General features: G+C 47.3%; 1 protein-coding gene across 3 annotated transcripts in view; it reads left to right on the top strand.

The window, feature by feature from the left end:
- Nucleotides 1–231: 231 nt before the first annotated feature.
- TEX2 (testis expressed 2) overlaps nt 232–18,337 on the top strand; it is a 105,306-nt gene continuing 87,200 nt past the window's right edge. For 2 of the 3 annotated variants that reach the window (XM_049637640.1, XM_049637642.1), the window contains exon 1: nt 232–352. The gene's annotated coding sequence lies outside the window, so the exon portion shown is untranslated. The other variant, XM_049637643.1, reaches the window with a different exon arrangement.

Below are 18,337 nucleotides of genomic sequence, written 5' to 3'. Positions count from 1 at the left end.
CCTCCCACCCGGACTCTGCAGGTAACCGTGTCACCGCCCCTCTAGCCCTGTGGGCGGCGGTCCCTTTAACAGACCTGACCAATCGCGCGCCCATTTCCGCGGTCGCTCCTCGGCGCGCGGGTAGGGGCTGGATTGGCCGTGTCTGGCGCGCGGCCTGCTCCGCCCCTGCGGCCCTCTGGTTGGTGGCGGCGGCCGCGGGCGCGGGGCGGGTCCGCCGGCGGGGCGGGGCGGCCGGTGCCCGGGGGCGGGCGGGCGGCAGGACAGCGGCCGGAGCCCGAGCCCGAGCCGGAGCCGCGGCGGCCGCGGAGCACGGGCGCCGGCGCAGTACAATGAAGCAGCCAGCGGAGCCGGGGTGAGCGCGACCGGGGCCGGGCGGGGCGCGGTGGAGGGAGCGCCCGCGGAGAAGGCCCGGGCGGGGGGCGGCCCGACCCCGCAGGGTCCCGACTGTGCCGGGGGCCGGCGGCCGTTGGTGCTGCGGGGCAAGGGGATCGTCCCCCTCCCGGGATCCCGCCCCGCTGTCACGACGCGGCGTTAACGGGAGACGCCCACCCGCGACGCCCCCGGGCGAACGCCTCGTTCGTTTGGGGTCGGGCGTGGCGGTTTGGGCTTGACCCCAAACGGAGGCGCCGGCCGGCCCATCCCCTCCAGCCTGCCGTCCGCGGGCTCCGGGCTCCGGGCTCCGGGCTCCGGGCTCGGCCCGGGCCAGGGAGGGCCGTCCACTCGCAAACTAAAGGAAAACAGCTCGTAATTTTATGAATGGGCCCCCCGGCTCCTGCCGCCCCCCTCGCCCGCGTCACTAAATGCTTGGAAGTCGAGAACCGCAGTTACTTTTACGCGGATCTGTCAGGGGCCGGCAGCGCTCAGGTTGTTTTTCTCCAACTCCTTGGAAATCGCGGGTGGCGGTGGGGTGGTTTGCGTGCCTCAGACAGGAGGCGGCGGCGTGCCGAGAGCCGGGGGATCGGAAGGTTAACAAGTGACATTGGGCTGAGGCCTAACGCCAGGTGCCCTGCCCGGGAGCGCGGGTGTGACGGTGTAGGCTGGGGCTGCCGGCCGCTGGCTCGCACCCCAGCGAGACCGAGGCACCGGGAGGAGGAACGCACAGCTACTCCGGTTGCACCACGCACGCCGCCCAGATCGCACGGCCGACGCGGGAGTTGGTGCAGGGGAGTTTTCCCCTTTTGCAAACGGTTTTTGGAAAACGTAGCCCCTCAGTGGGTTGATGGTTACTTAAACCATCGGTCGTCATGGTTACGGGGCATCAAATGTAAGGGCAAAGTCTGTTTCCACCCTCGCTCGCTCTCCGAAGCTATGAAGTACTTTGTCACTACGTTTTTACAGACACTGCGCCGGGCGGACATACTTTTTTAGAGTTGAAGGGAAAGCGTGGGCTCCTTGAAGGCAGGGGTGGTACCACATTCCTGTTTGAAGTCCACCGTGGTTCTGCTCTGCACAGGAATTGAAAGGAGTCGGCCTTCTGCACATTTTGATGGTTCTCATCAAAGGATTTAAAGGATTCCTTTCAGGAGCCAGATGTAAGCTGGAAGGAAAACAATGAGTGACTTTTACATGGAGACCAATGAGGAAAATCAGAGGGGCAAATGATCCTTGAAGTCCAGGATAGGGGGTATTTGAGCAGGCCGGGTTTGTGAGTTTAGAACCAGGTGACACAGTGAAGCTTGTCTCAAAGGAGGTATTGAAAGAGTCAGACAGCCATTTCTATTAGTTCTTACTCAACCCTTAAGCTGTTTTGGTATTTCAAGTTCTTCCAAGAATTGGTAGTTGGTCTACACTTACGGAAAACAAGTAAGCCTCCCAAGGTGTTGGGGAGAGAGCGGGCCTTTTGCCATACAGCTTCTTTCTTTCACACGGGCCTCTCCGGGAGTGTCCGTGAAGGCCTCAAGTCCATGTGCAGAGAGGGCTGTGGGCGAACTCAACTTGGCCTGCATTTATCTCCAGGAAGGGGTGCTATGCCTGAGAGGAAGGAGATTAGCAACCTGATTCAAATCAAGATGGTGGTCATTGCAACAACTGACAAGTCCCCCCGGGGGCTGGGACGGACGGAGGGAGGGAGGGAAGGGAAGTGCAAGAGTGTGCTTGGGCTGAGTGTCCGGGGCTTGGAGGTTGGAAGAAAGTAGCATGTGGCCCTGTGACAGGATTGGAGATACCACACATACCGAAGGTATTGTTTGTTTATTAGAGATTATGTTTTTAGAATACTTCTGGAAAAGCAGCAGGAGAGATTAGGTTTTTCAGGTAGAATCAACGGACAAGATGTTTTGGAGTCTTCATCCAAAAGAAATCGCGTAGAGTTGAAAAATATTCATTCAGCTAATTTTTATTGAGCCGATAGTGTGCCAGAAACTGCCAGGCATTGTGGGTTGTGGTGGAAAAAACCAAAACGGGTGGAGAGTTTGTTTCTACATGTGGTATGATTCGCCTTCCCGCCAAGTCAAAAAAGCTCTCTTTTAAGGATCTTCTGAAGTCCTTGAGGAAAGAAAGGGAGAAATACACCGAATATTACTTAGTGTAAGAACAAAACAGAACAACAGGGGAGAGTCTTCCCACTGTAGATCACTTTTGGTGTCAAACTGAAACTTCAGAGAATGGTTTTCTGTGTCAGGTTTGGTATAAACCCATCTGCATCCTCGTATCTGTTGGCCAGTATCTTTTCATGGTGTTGGCTCCTGTTCCGTCTTCCTTCTAGCAATTTATTTGTTCAAAAATTTGGAAGTTCATGAAACAAACATCGTCCCTGGCCGCCAGATGTTTCCACTTCATTTTCTGGGCCTGAGTATCCCTCAGCATCTGCTTTCTTCTGTCTGACCCTTGGGCTCTCCTGAGCGTCCCCCTTGGGAATTGTTGAGGTTGCAGGGAACGTTTGTTGTTTGATCCTGTCCCAAAGCAGAAGGCAGCTAATACAGAAAAGAGAGCATTTGTTTAATTCCAACTCTGCTATGTACTCCTTTCTCGCCCTCCCTCCCTCTCTCTCCTCTGCCTCTCCCTCTCCCTCTCCCTCCCTCTCTCTCTTTCTCTCTCTTTTCTCTGTCCCTCTCCCTCTCTCCCTCTCCCCCTCTCCCCCTCTCCCTGCCTCCAGTAGGAGATATATATACACATACATATCTCCAGTCCTTGAGCAGCGCTCTAAGGGAGATAGGTTGTGGTAGCCTCATTTTATGGAAGAGGGAGGGAACTGAGGCTCAGAGCAGTTCAGTAACTTGTCTAGAGTGATAAGCGGGTTAGACGGTGGAGCAAGAATTTCAGTCTAGAACTTTCTGATTCCAAAGCCTGCTTTTTCCATTGGACTCCATGGCTTCTCCCAGAAGAGGAATCGCAGTTCTAGCACAGTGCCTTCTTTGGACATATGGAAGGTCAGGTTCAGAGATGTTCAGAGAATTGCTACAGTTAATATGCTCACGGTGGACCAAGAATTAGCGCCCTGTGTCCTGCCTCTCTGCCTGGTACCGTTTTGGGTAATTCACGTGGCTGCTGGGAGATTTGAGTTTACTGCCCATACTTACCAGGGGGCATCCCAGTGCTTCCATTTAGCAGCTCTGTGACTTTGGGCGAATTTTTTTTTTTTCTCTCTATACTTCAGTTTCTTTATCTGTAAAACGGGGACAGTATGCACATTTCAGCCGTGCTAAGATATGTACAGTTTGTCTCATCTTAACATTTGTGAAGATAAGTGTCTCATGATGTATGGGGTCTCACAGTTGTAGTTGGCAGCGATGTCCTCTTTTTGCACATAAAATAATGGTACATCGTACAGTAGTGGGGTCTCAGATGAACCATAGTAGCATATTCTTTATAGGTAGTCGTGAGGATTACACGAAGTCGCTCACATGCCTGGCACATAGTGAGTACCCAGTATCAGTGGATGCTATTGAATGACAGGGCTAGGGTTAAGTGGTGGGTCACTCTGGAAAAGCTGGGGACATCTCAGAAGATTTACCACTTGGAGTTTAGGCACTAATCCATGATCTGTGGGCCAGAGGAGCGTTTTCCAGTTTGCCTGGAACTCTGTCCTTTGGCTGACTCTTGTCCCCATGAGAAGTGTTAACTTCAGGAGCTGATGAGCCATGGACAGACAACTCCCTTTGTCCTGCCTATTCATTAAGGTTTTTGTCAACTTTAAATCCTGAGTTAAAAAGAAATATCGTTATAAGAAGATTGGAAACCTACACTGATGCGAATGCTCTCACGTGTGAAGTTTAAAGCACCTCAAGGTTATATACAAGATTCTGTGTTTCCCCTTTCAAAACTTCTAATGTTTAATTGCTTTGGGCAAAGTGTCTGGGAGATTAATCAGAAGGAGGCTAGCTGGTCATGAAAGTACAGAAGCCCTTGACTAGCAGTAGGTGAGGTAGAGACAGCACTAGAGTGGCCTTCGGAAGCCCTGCTCTAGTCCTAGGGTTTTATTATGTGAGTTCTTGGGCTCATTTCACCACTCTGAGCCTCAAGGGTCTCTTTTCCAAAATGAGGACTTGATTTCTCAGTCTCCTCCCCCGACCCCCTCCAACACAGTATCGTAGATTATGCCAGTTTATGAACTAAGGATCTGAGAAATTAAATGGTTGAAAGACACTCACTTCGTTCAGGATTCCTTGAAGTCTCACTTGGGTGTTTGTGATAGTGCTTTGTAAAGCAGAAAACAATAGTCAGGTGATAACAAATGAGTCGACTATCATTGATGGAGAATTGCTGTGTGCCAGGCACTGTCTCTACTTTTTAAATCTCACATCGCCCTATGAGTAGTAGATCCCACTATCAGTCTTATTTAAGATGAGAACACTGAGGTTCAGAGAAGTAAGTAACTTGTCTGTGATCACACAGCAAGGATGAGGGCTAATGTTGCTACCTGTATGAGCGCTATGGTTGTTTCCGATGGACCCTGCCTTGTCTGGGAATCCTCTCAAGCCATGTGCCCTAGGAGTTTTCCAGTTCAAAAGCAGGATTCCCCCTGCTTTATTTTTTAACTTTATTTATTAATTTTGAGAGAGAGAGCGTGCAAGAGTGCATGAGTGGGGAAGAGGGAGGGAGGGAGGGAGGGAGGGAGGGAGAGAGAGAGAGAGAGAGAGAGAGAGAGAGAATATTGAATCTACCTGGGGCTCGATGTCACAAACCATGAGATCATGACCTGAGATGAAGTCAAGAGTCAGATGCCTCACTGAGCCATTCAGGTGCTCCTAGATTTCCCCTGCTTTGAGTCACAAATATCCTACTCTTTTCTCATGTACGCAACACCTGTTTAAATTTGAGTTCTTGTTCAGGACATCTGCTGTGTACTGGGAGAACTTTGTTCAAGGTAAAGAATAACCCCTATGGGAGTTGTAGGCGACTTAAGTCCCTGAAAGGCAAAGTTTTTCTTTGATGAACAGAAGCCAGAACCTGGGTCACTGTGAGCATAAGTGGGACCATTGAGAGCAGAATCCAGCAGCCTTTCCGTGTGGAAGCTGGTGGGATAGGAAACGTGGGTTGGCTTTGAAACAATCAGGTAACCTCTCTCTTTTGGGTTTGCCTGAAATGCTGGTTCTGAGGGCTTTGCCCTACTAAGAAGTTTATTGGAGCTAACAAATTGAGTGCCTCCCCGGCTTATCCTAACAACTGAGAATGGCCCAGGGCAAGAGGAACCCTCTTCAGTGGTAAGCTTATTTGGGATTTGAGATTTAAACCCACCCCTTGGATTGCTCCTGCAAATAATCTTTCAGAATCACAATATGCATTTTCTGAGTTTCATTTCTCTGTTGTTTCTTACAGCTGACATAAGCTGGCCTGTTCTCTTATTCAATTTTAAATTCTTTCTTACATCTAATGCTGTCTTTTTAAGCAGTGTTCCTAAAGATGGTTCTATTTATCATTTGGGGCTTGAAATAGAGAATTTAAAAATCTTGCCATTGAAAGGACTGACTGAACAATGACTGTTACTCAGTCAATAAATATTTGAGCATCTACCAGAGCCAACGATTGTGCCTGGTGTTGGAGATCCAGTGGGGAGCAAAACAGATGTGGTCTCTGCCCGGCATACAGCACATTATCTAGTGCAGGCAATAAACAAGTCGAGATGTATGCATTGTGTGTATATATTACACTGTGAGAAGTGTGAAGGCTCCTTCCTCTGAATGGGAAGAACAGTGCACTGAGCAGGAAGAAAGGGAGCCAGCCAGCATGGGGAGTGTCCAGGGAAGCATTTCAAGAGGGAGCGGCATGTGGAAAGTGTGGCTGTGGGGAGGAGGGGCGAGGATGGGGAAGGAGGCGTCACAGGGAGACCCAGGGAGAGCCGTGCATAGAGATGAAGAGCCGTGCATAGAGATGAAGAGCCAGGGCTCAGGAGCCAGGCATTGCTTCAGGGGCCTCGAGGATTTCTTAGCCTCGTGGTGCCTCAGTTTCCCGCCTCCAACTGCCATCAGGATTGAATGAGCTGATGTCTGCGAAGTCTGGAGAACAGTGCCAGGCATGTATAGGAAGGGCTGGGGGCGAGGGTCTGCTGATTCTCACACAGTGGAGAACTTGACCTGGAGTGGGTAAGCCACTGTTCTCGGTCAGCATTTTCCATCATTCCGTGTGTAAAGTGACCGCAGGGCTGAAGAGGAGACTAAGATAGCTAATATGTGTGTCTGCTGGACGCATTCTGCGGTAGCTCAGTGTTGGTCCGTCTGTCATGCGCTAACATTGAGCACCTGTGCATGGGGAGCACTTGCCATGGGGCCTCTGCTCCAAAGGCTGTGGGTGCTGTGTTCGGGTGGAAGCAAGCGGGGACCAGAAGCAGTGTTCCTCTGCTCCTTCCTGCAGTTGTCTGCATTCGTGTTTGGACACGGGAGGTCAATTTTTAGCCTTTTTTTTTTTTTTTTTTTTTCCTTATAAGAGGAGACAGAGGCCAGAGGCTGGTGATCAAATGTGACAACTCAGAGTTGCTAAGTGCAGTGCCTGCCTGAACTCCATGCCCTATGAGATTTGGTGTGGTGCTTTCTCAGGGAAGCCGCCACACGTCAGGATCATATAGGAAGAAATTTCATAAAAGGAGTCACTGGCTTTGGTTCTTTGGCCTGGTTTGGGATGTTTAGTAAAATAGTATAGACCCAGCCATATCAAAATTTGTATTTATCCTGCAGAGTATCTGTTAGAACTGATCAAATTTGTATATAATTGCATTCGTTCCTTTAAAATTTTCTCTTTATTCTGGAAACATTTTTTACATTAAAAAAAAATTTTTTTTAATGTTTATTTATTTTTGAGAGACAGAGAGGAGACTGAGAGCAGGGGAGGGGCAGAGAGAGAGGGAGACACAGAATCTGAAGCGGGCTCCAGGCTCTGAGCTGTCAGCACAGAGCCTGACGCGGGGCTGGAACCCATGAACCGCGAGACCACGACCCTAGCCAAAGTGGGATGCTCCACTGACTGAGCCACCCACCCAGGCGCCCCTGGAAACGTTTCTTAAATTCACAAAAGAATAACATAATGAGCCCCGTGGATCTATCATTGTTGCAATAATTAGTGACATTTTCCTAATCTTGTTCCAAGATAGTTTCAATTTGAAGCATTATTGGTGGATTTTCTATCAGTGTAAATGTATCTTTGGAATATAAAATTATATGGTAGATATGGTCCCAGGAAAAAAAAAAATTGTTGCATGCTGCCTAATTACAGGACTGGTGTTGGTAGTTAAAATTCAGAATCCTAAATGGACATTTCTTACAAGCCCTCATGGACTTGCTTGTGAAAAGTAGGCATCCCTGACTCGGCTGCACACGGAAGCCTGTAACCTGGGGTCTCAAATTGGAGCCCCGCGCCCCCGATCACATACTCAGTGAGAGTGATGCCTCCTGAGGCTGGGACAGGAGGCCCATCCAGACTAGAGGGCCGCCCTTGCAACTTGACAGGAGAATGCATTTGAAGTCTGGGTCAAGGGCGCAGAACTTGCTTCTTTTGTAAGATGGATCTGAACCCACTGGATACTCCAAGGATGAATTCCCGTGGACTGTTTTCCCCCTTATTTCCCTTTCTGAGTTATTCTGCTATAAAAACTGTTCGATCCCTTCAATGAACCCAAATTTTAAAGAGCGTTTCTCAAGTTGCTCCTTGTTTTCTACTGTACTTGCATTCATTCATTCATTTATGACCCAACAAACATTTAAGAAGCTTGCACAATGGGTCAGATAGTGTGCCAGGTACTGGGTATATGGGGGTGAGCAAAATTGACGAGGTCCTTGCCCTCCTGGGAGAAGGAGAAAAGCAGATGTCTACTAAAAAATATGTCATGAGAAATGGTGAGAAGGGCTACAAAGGCCGAGAACAAAAGGGAGCGAGGTGAGCGGGCGGAGCTGTTTCCTGAAGAGGGAGCAGGTGGTTCCGAGCAGGCCTCCGTCCCTTCCTCCTGGGAACAGAAAGGTGCCTGGAACATAAACTAGGAGGAGAGAGCCATGTGGCCCAGCTGAAGCAGAAGGCAGGAGGGACTAGATCACACAGCACTTTTCAGAATATGGATCTTAACCCACGAGCAACAAGAGGCTCTCTTGGGGTGTTGGGCAAGAATGTGACATGCTCATATTAGGAATTTTTTTTAATTTAATATTTTTTTTCAGTAAGCTCTACCCCCAATGGGGGGTTTGAACTCAAGACCCTGAGATCAAGAGTCACATGCTCTACTGACTGAGCCAGCCACGTGCCCCCGCATTAGGGCATTTTTTAAAATCACTCCCATGACAGTGGGGTAAATAGATGGAAGTCGCCGTGGGGAGAGCCATGAGGGGGATGCTGCTGTCTTCCAAGCAAAAAGGTGGTCATTTGGACCAGAGCAGTGGCAGTGAAATGGGAGAGAGAGAGACCATTCAGGAGAGGTTTAAAGAGAAAAATCATATCACTTCGTAAAGGACTAGGTAAGGGCCGGCTTGCATTTGCAGTGAAGACAAATGTAAATTACTCCTGGCAGAAAACATTGGCTGTACATACTCTGCAACTCACTGGTATTACACTTCCCTTGGTGCCTGTTTTTCAGAAAAGCTGTTCTCCTGATTTGCTCTTAAATCTATTCTTGAAAACTGTCAACCATTTTTGAAACATGCTCATTGAGCATCTACTATGTGCTGGGAAGAAAGAGGTGACCAAGACAGCCCGGGCCCTCAGCCCGTCTCCTCTGCGCCTCCACATCCTCCTGGCAGCAAACACAAGTCCCCAGGCTGGGGGTTGTCCTACCTTCCGAAACCTTCGTATGGGCCAGGTTGTAAGGGTGGCCCTCTCTTCTGGAAGGGCTTCCTGTTCCAGCTTCAGGAAGTGGCTCTCTTTGCCGAAGTACGTCATCAGTAGCATGGGTCTCCAAATTGAGGCCTCAAGGTTAGAGTCTTCCACATGTGGTCCACAGTCAGGGATAGAGTAGTCTTACTTTCCTTCTAGAAGATAGGGATTGTGCCCTGTTCGTATTTGTATCTCCTCCCTCTCACACCCCCCTCCCCTGTCCTCACTCCCATCGACAAACCAGAGCACTCTGCCCTTGGAGGTGTTCAGCAGGTGTTTAATAGCCCCTGGTATTACTCAAAAATAATGCCAGATGAGCCCTGAAGAGGGCTCTAGGCAGCAGTGGGAGGGGAAGAAGCTTCCTGATTTGGGGAGAATGCCTGTTGGGGAGGCAGCTGTACTTAGACCTGGCCCTGCAGGTGGGGTGACTTGCCCTCTCCTTGAGGCCAGTTTCCAGGTGAGGGGAAGAGCCTCCCTCCTCAGATCACCTGTCACATGGGAGGGAGTCATAAGAGACATCTGGATCTACACTGGAACTTTGAAGTTCTAGAAAGGAAATGGACTTGAGGCAGAGATGGAGGTTAAATTTCTTCTACAACTTTTGTGATTGTGATTCTGAAAGAGAAAAATGATGTGGGATGTCATTAGCTGGTTTCCTTGGTAACTTTTTTTCCCTTTGCTTTGCTTTGGAAGAAGGGACTGGGTCCCTAGACCAGGTTATCTAATAACCAGAGAGGAGGTATTTATTGAAGACCAGAGTGATGTCTTTTCTGGGAGACTTGCAAGTCTGGTTGGAAGGGCTTTAAGCTGAATATTAAGGGGATAGAAGAGAAAAGTATAAAAAGAAAAAGAGAAAAGTGTACAGGAAATCTACAGAAGCTGACAACACAGAGACCTGTGTGACTCAGCAGCAGTGTGGCCACCAAAGTGGTGCCCAGAAAGTCTCAAATGGAAATTAGCACCAAAGCTGCTTGAGAACAGTGTGGAGGGAAGGGGTCACGTATCTGTAAACTCCTGCCTGAGGCTGAGCAGCCAATGCCTCCAGGCACTGGAAACCTTAACAGGTAAATATGATCTGCTGGTAGGTTGGAATAGAGCAAAGTGGCATGGGCACCCCTGGCCCCACGGAAAATCACAGGAGAGATTCCCTCTGTGTGCCCTGACCACGGAAAGCTCGTGGCGAGCATTCCTGTTGTGATGGAAAGAGCAGGGGCAGGTATGTAATTGTAGGACAGACAGCCCACCAGACTGAGGTGGCAATGATTGTGTTCCATAGACAGATCTTAAAAGAGGCCCCTGGCAGATGTCGTAGATCATGTAGACGTTTTTAGGCAACTTATTAGAAGTGGACCATGTGGTAAGTTTAGCACTACCTTGCTGATATTTCATCTCTGAGAGCAGGTAGAGGGAAGTGTGTGTGTGTGTGTGTGTGTGTGTGTGTGTGTGTGTGTGTCGTGGGGACAGGGTGCTGTTTGGACCTAATGATGACAAATAAGGAAAAGCCAGTTGACATTGTGGACAGGGTAAAGCCGTGTGCGGAGGGCAAGGGAGCCTACGACCGCAGCCCAGAAATAAGCACAGAGCTTGGGTTTAGGCTTGGCTGGATCCACAGCCCCTGCTCTTGGAGCATCTCCTACCTTATACTGTTGTTTCCTTTGATAAAAATGATGGAACTGCTATCATGGAAGCTGAACAGGAGCCATCTTGGTGTCTTCAAATCCAGATGCCTGATGGAAATGACCTCTTGAGTATCACCCCATAGCAATGACTGATTTAACGTGGCTCCTTCTTGGTCTCCGTCTGCCTCCCCCCTCCCCCCACTAAGAGTTCAGAGCAGACACTGCAGTACCTGTACTAGAAGTCTGAAGGGAGTTGTCCTCGGGGAAAGTCGAGCTGCTTGCCCTGGCTAAGTTCAGAGGCAAGATCGAAATGGAAAATAAGTCAGAGAAGACCCATGGGAAAGGAGTTGCTTTTGTTTTAATTTCCCAGGGTAGGATAATGTCTATGGGGATGTGATGAGTGGTATTCGATCCTGATGGGGTAGGTTAATAGTAAAACAGGAGCATTAACTTTTTTTTTTAAGGCTAAACCTCCCAACAGAAATGACTATTGATCATATTCTGAGCCAGAGACCAACCTCATTTGGTCAGCCTAGCTTTTGTGATCAAGAGGGGTGTTGGCAGAGGCTTAACAGCTTGAAGCAAATTTTATTTCATGAGGTCTGATTTGTGGCATGAAAATCTTATGGAAGGAGAAAACATACCTTGAGTTTCTGAATTCGGTGATAGAGTTGCTTTGGCAGCAAATGTAGCAAGTGCAGGGCCCGGAATTTTCTGGAGCAGATGGTCAAGAGGTCCTTCAAACTGTATGAACTTATAATGCCAGAGTGCTAATCGCAAAAACTAAATTCTTAAACATGTTTAATAAATGTATATTTCTATAACCCACAGCTTAGAAGAAGTCTGCCAGAAATTACAAGTCTTAGCTGTACTGTGGCCTAAGAATTTTAGCCATTTTGTGTTATCTGTCAGAGTTGACCCATTAACTGCAATTTCCTCTCCCAGAAATAGCATGCTGCTCCTTCTGGGCTCCCTTGTACAGTGCTACAATTGGGTACTGTGGCCTGTCACCCAACACTGCACAGTGGTGGTTAGTAAGTGGTGAGTGAGGTGGGTACTCTATAACAAGCTAAGGAAAAAAGTGTGATTTTTTTTTTTTTTTTGGCTGCATTTTCCTAATTTAGGAGTTCACACAGGTGCCCAAATTGGTATTTAAAGGGGAAAGGAAAGGTTTTTGCTACCTTAAAGGAGGGTAGTTACCTGGTTCATCCATGTCTGTATTTCTGCCCGTTGTTGTAGGGTACACATCAGTTTCTCTGACTGATTACAAAAAACCTACCGTGATGCTCTTGCTTAGGGAAGGAGTGGCCTTGCCAGACAAGCAGGAAGCCCCGAAACTAGCTTCAGAACCCCTCGTCCAACCGGCTCGATGATTTCAAGCCAAATTCTTTGGGGCTTGAGATAGGACCTATCAAGTGGATTATCCCCACACTAAGTTAATATGGGCTGATTACCCAGTGATCCTTTGAGCATTCAGCAGATGACGCTGCTCCCAAGGCAATGGCTGTACTTGGGGACTGTCGTGGGGCAGGTCCAGACTCTTTTGCAGTGAAAGTCAGTCTTCTGTGAATCTCTTAAATGAGAGTCTCTTGAAGGTCTTCACCCACTTTGTCATTCTTTTTTAGGGAGGTCTTTGAAGAATCTTAAAAGCATGCATTCGCATGGCATTAAACACGATAAATTCTTAATTACAAATGATTAATTAGATTGTTTTCTTCCTGATTAATAGCTTGTAAGTCAGTGTGCCAGTTTTTCTTTCTTTTTTAACGTAAGCAAGCACTTAAGTATGTTTTGGAATGTTTGCTTTTCAATTTTTTGGTTGTTTGTAGAGAGTCTAGAAAGGAACCACCTATTTTCCCATTAAGGTCTTTGCTCCAAGAGTTAGGAAAAAAACAAACAAACCATGGAAATTTGGGAGGCACTAAGACTGTTTTCTTGGGGCAGGACTTCATCTTGCTCTCTTTTGTTCTGCCCAGACTTCTAAAAGTCCACGCACCCACCCTCCAAAGGGTGTACATCAAAAAGTTTTTAACCTGTCACTCAGAACCATGTAACGAGTTCTTTCAAGCAGGGTTTTAAAAAACCTTTGGGGGGGTGGGGAGGGGAGAAGTCTATGTCTTCTAGAAAACTGAGTGTGAAGTCTTTGTATTTGGTGGTGGTAGGGTCTTTGATGTTCATCAGGTTTCCAAACGGCCCTTGAAGGAGAAAAGTTGAGGAGGGACTCCAGCTCTAAAGTCTCCGTACCACTCATCTAGAAAACTCTCAGGCCAGCTATTTAGAAAGGAGGGGCAGATTAACAGAAGTGAAAGAACATAGAGCACAGACTGCAGGTTTCTAAGGGGCGGGAGTCCATGCACGCAAGCCTGGCTTCTCACTGGTCCTCCCTGGCTACCCCTGGGTCCCTGAGATTCTCCTTCCTCCCTACTGTCCTCTCTCCCCTTTTCCAGTCCTTAAGGTATCCTTTGTTGGGAGAGCACTGGATAAACTTGTCCTACAAGCCACGTACCGTGTGCCAGGATATTTTGTCCTTGGTTTCTTCAGTCTTTTTTTTTTTTTTTTGGTCAGTGTCCTGACTGTTCCCTAACTTCTCATAAGCCTCTCTTTTCATTTTTCTTGGGTTTATCTCTTACATCACCTCATTTTCCTCCCTTTCCTCCTCCCCCCACCTTTTTTTTTCTTAATGAGTTCTAAGTTAATCTGTTCCCTGTCACTGACTTTTCTGTTAGGTCTGGTAATTCTTATCTGCAGCCAGAAAGGGGGACCTGAGCTAGACAGAGAACCCAGAGGCTGGTCCTTCCATTCGTGTGGTTCTGGATGGTGGAGCCTGCTCCTACCTGGGATGCCGGGGGTCTCAGCTCACCCCCTTCTATCCCAGAAGTCAGCCATCTGCTCTGGTGGCCTCTGACTGGCCAGGAACACACATATGCCATTGCTGTCACAGGCTCCTACCTTTCTTTGTGGACCTCATATGTATCCTGTGATGGCAAGCTGTGCTCATGAAAGTAGGATTCTGTTTTATATTCCTTATTCCAATGTTGCCAGAGGCAGAAAAGACAGAAGTTATTGCTTTCAGAAAGACTGTTCTTCCAGAGGCAGGCCAACATACAAGAGAGCATCGGCGACAAATGTGCATTATTGCAACAAGCAGAAATTTAAACTGCAGTAAAAGGTGATCATTTTCTACCTTGCGTAGCTTAAGCTTCTTCCCCTCTCCGAATTTCTTCCCTAGTGCTCTGGGGAGTCAGGGGTCCGGCCCTGAAACGGTTTGGGAGGAAGGTCTCCTACTCTTGCTGCTTCTGAGGATTCATTAGCCCCTTGGCAGCATTAACCTTCACATGGAGGTGGGCATGTGATCCAGGAGGCTCTGCTTAGGAAACCAGATCTCTGAATTGATAGAGCCATCTCATGAGCTAGTAATGCAAGCTGTTGGTAATTACAAAAAACCTACCGTGAAATTCATCCAAAATTAATGAAGAGTCAGCACTGTGGATTTTAAATAACAGAGAAAGTTATGGCATCGGCTCTCAGTTATCTGAGTAGATTATTTCTTGCTGGTCTTTAAGCCTTTAGCTGGTTTCCCTTTGCTCCCTGTTGTGCCCAGGGGCTCTCTTCCCACTCCAGTCTGCTTGGTTTATGTTCCTCCCACACAGACCCATTTTAATGGGAAGCTACTGAAAAATGCAGTGCGTTCCCAAGTCAGTTGTTTGGGATTATCCATTCCACTTTTCTCTTCGGTGAACACAGAGAAGTGAAAAGTCCAGTGTGTTTATAATTAATTTTTCTTACTGTTTATTTATTTTTGAGAAAGAGAGAGAGAGATAGAGTGCAAGCAGGGGAGGAGCAGAGAGAGAGGGAGACACAGAATCAGAAGCAGGCCCCAGGCTCTGAGCTGTCAGCACAGAGCCTGATGCAGGGCTCGAACTCACGAACCGCGAGATCATGACCTAAGCCGAAGTCAGACGCTTAACCAACCGAGCCACCCAGGCGCCCCAAAAGTCCAGTGTGTTTAAAAGAAAACAATAAAAATGTGTGGAGAACAAAAACTTGGGAGTGAAAACCAGATAGATGAATAGAACATGTCTGCATTTCCTGACTTTGATTTTTTTTAAAGGAGCATTGTTCAATACTTCATTTTGTGTGTATGTCAACATTTGAAGTTCTCTAGATTGGTGCGTGCACAGATCAAGATAAATGATTAAGATATTTTGAAGCTAAGATCTTTACTGCTTTGGTGACGTACTTTATAGGTATAACCATCCCTTGACTTAATAGGGAGGATCTCTGGTCTATATGTACCTTCATGTGACTTGAAAAGCAACTATTCCATTTGAGTAGATTTCAATTAGGATAATGGCTGTGAGACATCTCACGATGATACAGTTCTTAGACTCTTAAGATAGAATTGTCAAATTATAGCAAATAGCGTTGGAAATTATTCTGCAATTTTCTCAGCAGATTGTAATTTCTCCTTCTGTACATCTTGTTGTTCTGGAAATAATAGTGTAAAGGTACCTTTTTCCAAAACTGATTATTTTCCAAATACGGTGGTACCTTTTGGTGTAAAGGAAATGACAGAGGAAGATTGTGGTCCAGGAGAACAAGCAGGGAACAGGGGTTTTTTTTAGCCTCTCTTTTATTATACCTTCGGCCACATTTTCGAAGAGAGACCGAGAATTGCCGCATGTGTGAAAGAAGATTGGTAACTGGGTGGACTTGAAATGAAAGTGAGATTTTCAGAGTAACAAGGTCACCTTGTTATATGGTTTGTAGAAACAAAGGATGTGTGATCACAGCAGGTCTGGCAGCTGGGGTTGGTGGAAGTGGAGAGTTCATGTAATCTGAACGATATTTAAATTTATTTGTATGATATTTAAATTTCCATGTTAGAAAAAGCTCCTAGAGAGCAGTGGTTCGTTAAAACAAAAATGGAAAGTCAATTTTTAAAAAATGGGAGGGGGAATGTGCATGTTTGCATCGTTACAGGATATTGAAAAAAACTTTTTTTAAATACCTAGGACATAGTTTCTTGACGGAGGCAGAGAATGGTGGGAACAGTGCCTTAAGGGTTACGTTTGATGGGGAAGTGCTCAAAGAAAAGACTTTCCTTGAAGGAAAGTTTCTGTGGAGCTGTGCCCTGCATTTTGAGTGATACACCGAAGCACAGCTGACCCCACATTAATTTTGGCCTTTCTTATGAAGCGGGATAAAATAACGCGTCTCTGAGGAAAAAATAGTAAGTTATCATGAAGCATCGAAGCCCCGCGGTGGAAAATGCCAACATCCAAGAGTCCAAAGCAAATTCAAGAATCAACACCCTAAGCGCAGACCTCACATTGACTCGCCATCTTGATTTACCTTACTGTGAGGCCCAACGGGTTCTTGTTGGGCACCCCAGAAATGCCAGGGATCCACACCCCCAGAACAAGTGTTGCAGCTAGGACTTTGGCTTCCTGGTATTTTTCCTGGGAAAACGTGTCTGATCTGAAATAGTGCCCAACTTGATAGAAACGTCGCTCACCAGAGGTGGCTCTGAGAAACTTTGGTTTCCCAAAATAACAGATAAAAGTTCTGGAACCCCTTGAAAGAGTGGTGTCTTCACTTTTGGAAAATACACCCCTTCAACCTCTGAACACTATGCACCGTCTCCCTAGGAAACACATGTACACACAGACCAAATTTTGCATGTAGATGTTAAGAACCCTTGACGGGGCGCCTGGGTGGCTCAGTCAGCTAAGCGTCTGACTTGGGCTCAGGTCACGGTCTTGTGCTTTGTGAGCTCGAGCCCCACATCAGGCTCTGTGCTGACAGCTCAGAACCCGGAGCCTGCTTCGGATTCTGTGACTCCGTCTCTCTGCCTCTCCCCGGTTCACGTTCTGTCTCTCCTGTCTCTCAAAAATAAATAGACGTTAGAAAAAATCCAAAAAACCCTTGACGTAAAATAATACGATGCAAGGTTTTGAAGAGAACGTTAGGAAGGAGCTGGCATTTTTCATTGGCAGGTAGAGGCGCTCGCTTGGGAGTGTGCTTTGTGGCTTGTTGGACAGTAAGATTTAGCAGGGCTGGAGCGTGCGGCCAGGCTGATTTTGAGAGAGTTGTACAGATGTTGAGAGTAGTGCTTCCAGAAGGTGCAACTCCTCAGTCCCCTCAAAAGCTGGGGCCAGTGTTTTCTGTGAGGGACTTTTTGGAGATCTTTTTGTTTAGGTGCAATTATTTATTATGTGTATATGAAAAAGCAGTACCGACTCTGCATTTATTTCCCTGGTTACTCATATGCTTTTCCCCTTAGAGTGAAACGACTGACGCAGCCTTTGACCAAGTGGGTTTTAAGAGCCTAAAATTAATGTGAGATGAATTGCTTGTTATATTAGTTGTGAAGGAGATATTGCGTACTTTATTATGCACAACATGACTTCAGAGTTCTACCATTTGAGAATATATGTACATATATATATATATATAAATAGATTTTAAAAAATAGACTTAAAAATATGTATTTTAAAGTCTGTTTATTTAGAGAGAGAGAAAATGAACAAGCGGGGGTGGGGGCAGAGAGAGAGAGTCCCAAGCAGCCTCCGCACTGTCAGCACAGAGCGCCGACGTGGGGCTTGAACTCACAAACTGTGAGATCATGACCTGAGCCAAAACCAAGAGTTGGCCACTTCACAAACTGAGCCACCCAGGCACCCCGAGAATATATATATATTTTAAAGAAAGTGCCTTATACAAACTACATGTATTAGATCTGCATCCTGCTCTCAGGGCCTCTGCTCCACTTCCAATGGGCCTGGCATGTGAGGCAAGCCGAGGGTGGCAGCTTCCGGTCCAAAGGCAGGCCTGGGAGCACAGGTGTAGACCTTGGAGTCCTGTTGGTGGCAACAGCTCTGCGATTTCCACTTGTGGGCCCCTGGTGGATGGCGACTTGCAGAGGGGCTTTTATTTAAGCCATCAAGGTCTAAGAAGTCACTGCCACCCAGGGGTATTCCCCCCTTCTCTTGAAGGATCCTTTTCTTTTTTTTTTTTTTTAATTTATTTTTGAGAGAGAGAGCAAGAAGGGGAGGGGCAATGAGAGAGAGAGAGTGAGAGAGCGAGAGTATGTAGAGCCCGACGCGGGGCTCAAACCCACGAACCGAACCGTGAGATCATGACCTGAGCCGAAATCAGGAGTCAGACACTTAGCAGACTGAGCCACCCAGACGCCCCAGGATCCTTTTCTTTGTTAACGGCTGGCTTGGAATTTCAGTTTCCTAAAGGAAATGCATTTTCCCAGCAGAAACAACATTATACATTGGTTCCCTGGAAAGGAGAGGTACCACGTTCACAGTCTGCATTAGGAAGGCTTGTGCTCCTGCAAAGGATACTGCCCAGTAGAGATGATCCGGGTATAAAGCTAGATCTCACTTTCTCCTAGCAAGTGTTATAATATATTTATAATATGTTACATTCTGGAGCTAAAACCCGATGCCCAGTTGCTAAAAATATACTAGACTGTA

Source organism: Panthera uncia, chromosome E1 (assembly GCF_023721935.1).
Source record: "Panthera uncia isolate 11264 chromosome E1, Puncia_PCG_1.0, whole genome shotgun sequence".
Taxonomy (NCBI): Eukaryota; Metazoa; Chordata; class Mammalia; order Carnivora; family Felidae; genus Panthera; species Panthera uncia.
This window is presented reverse-complemented; position numbering and strand designations above follow the sequence as displayed.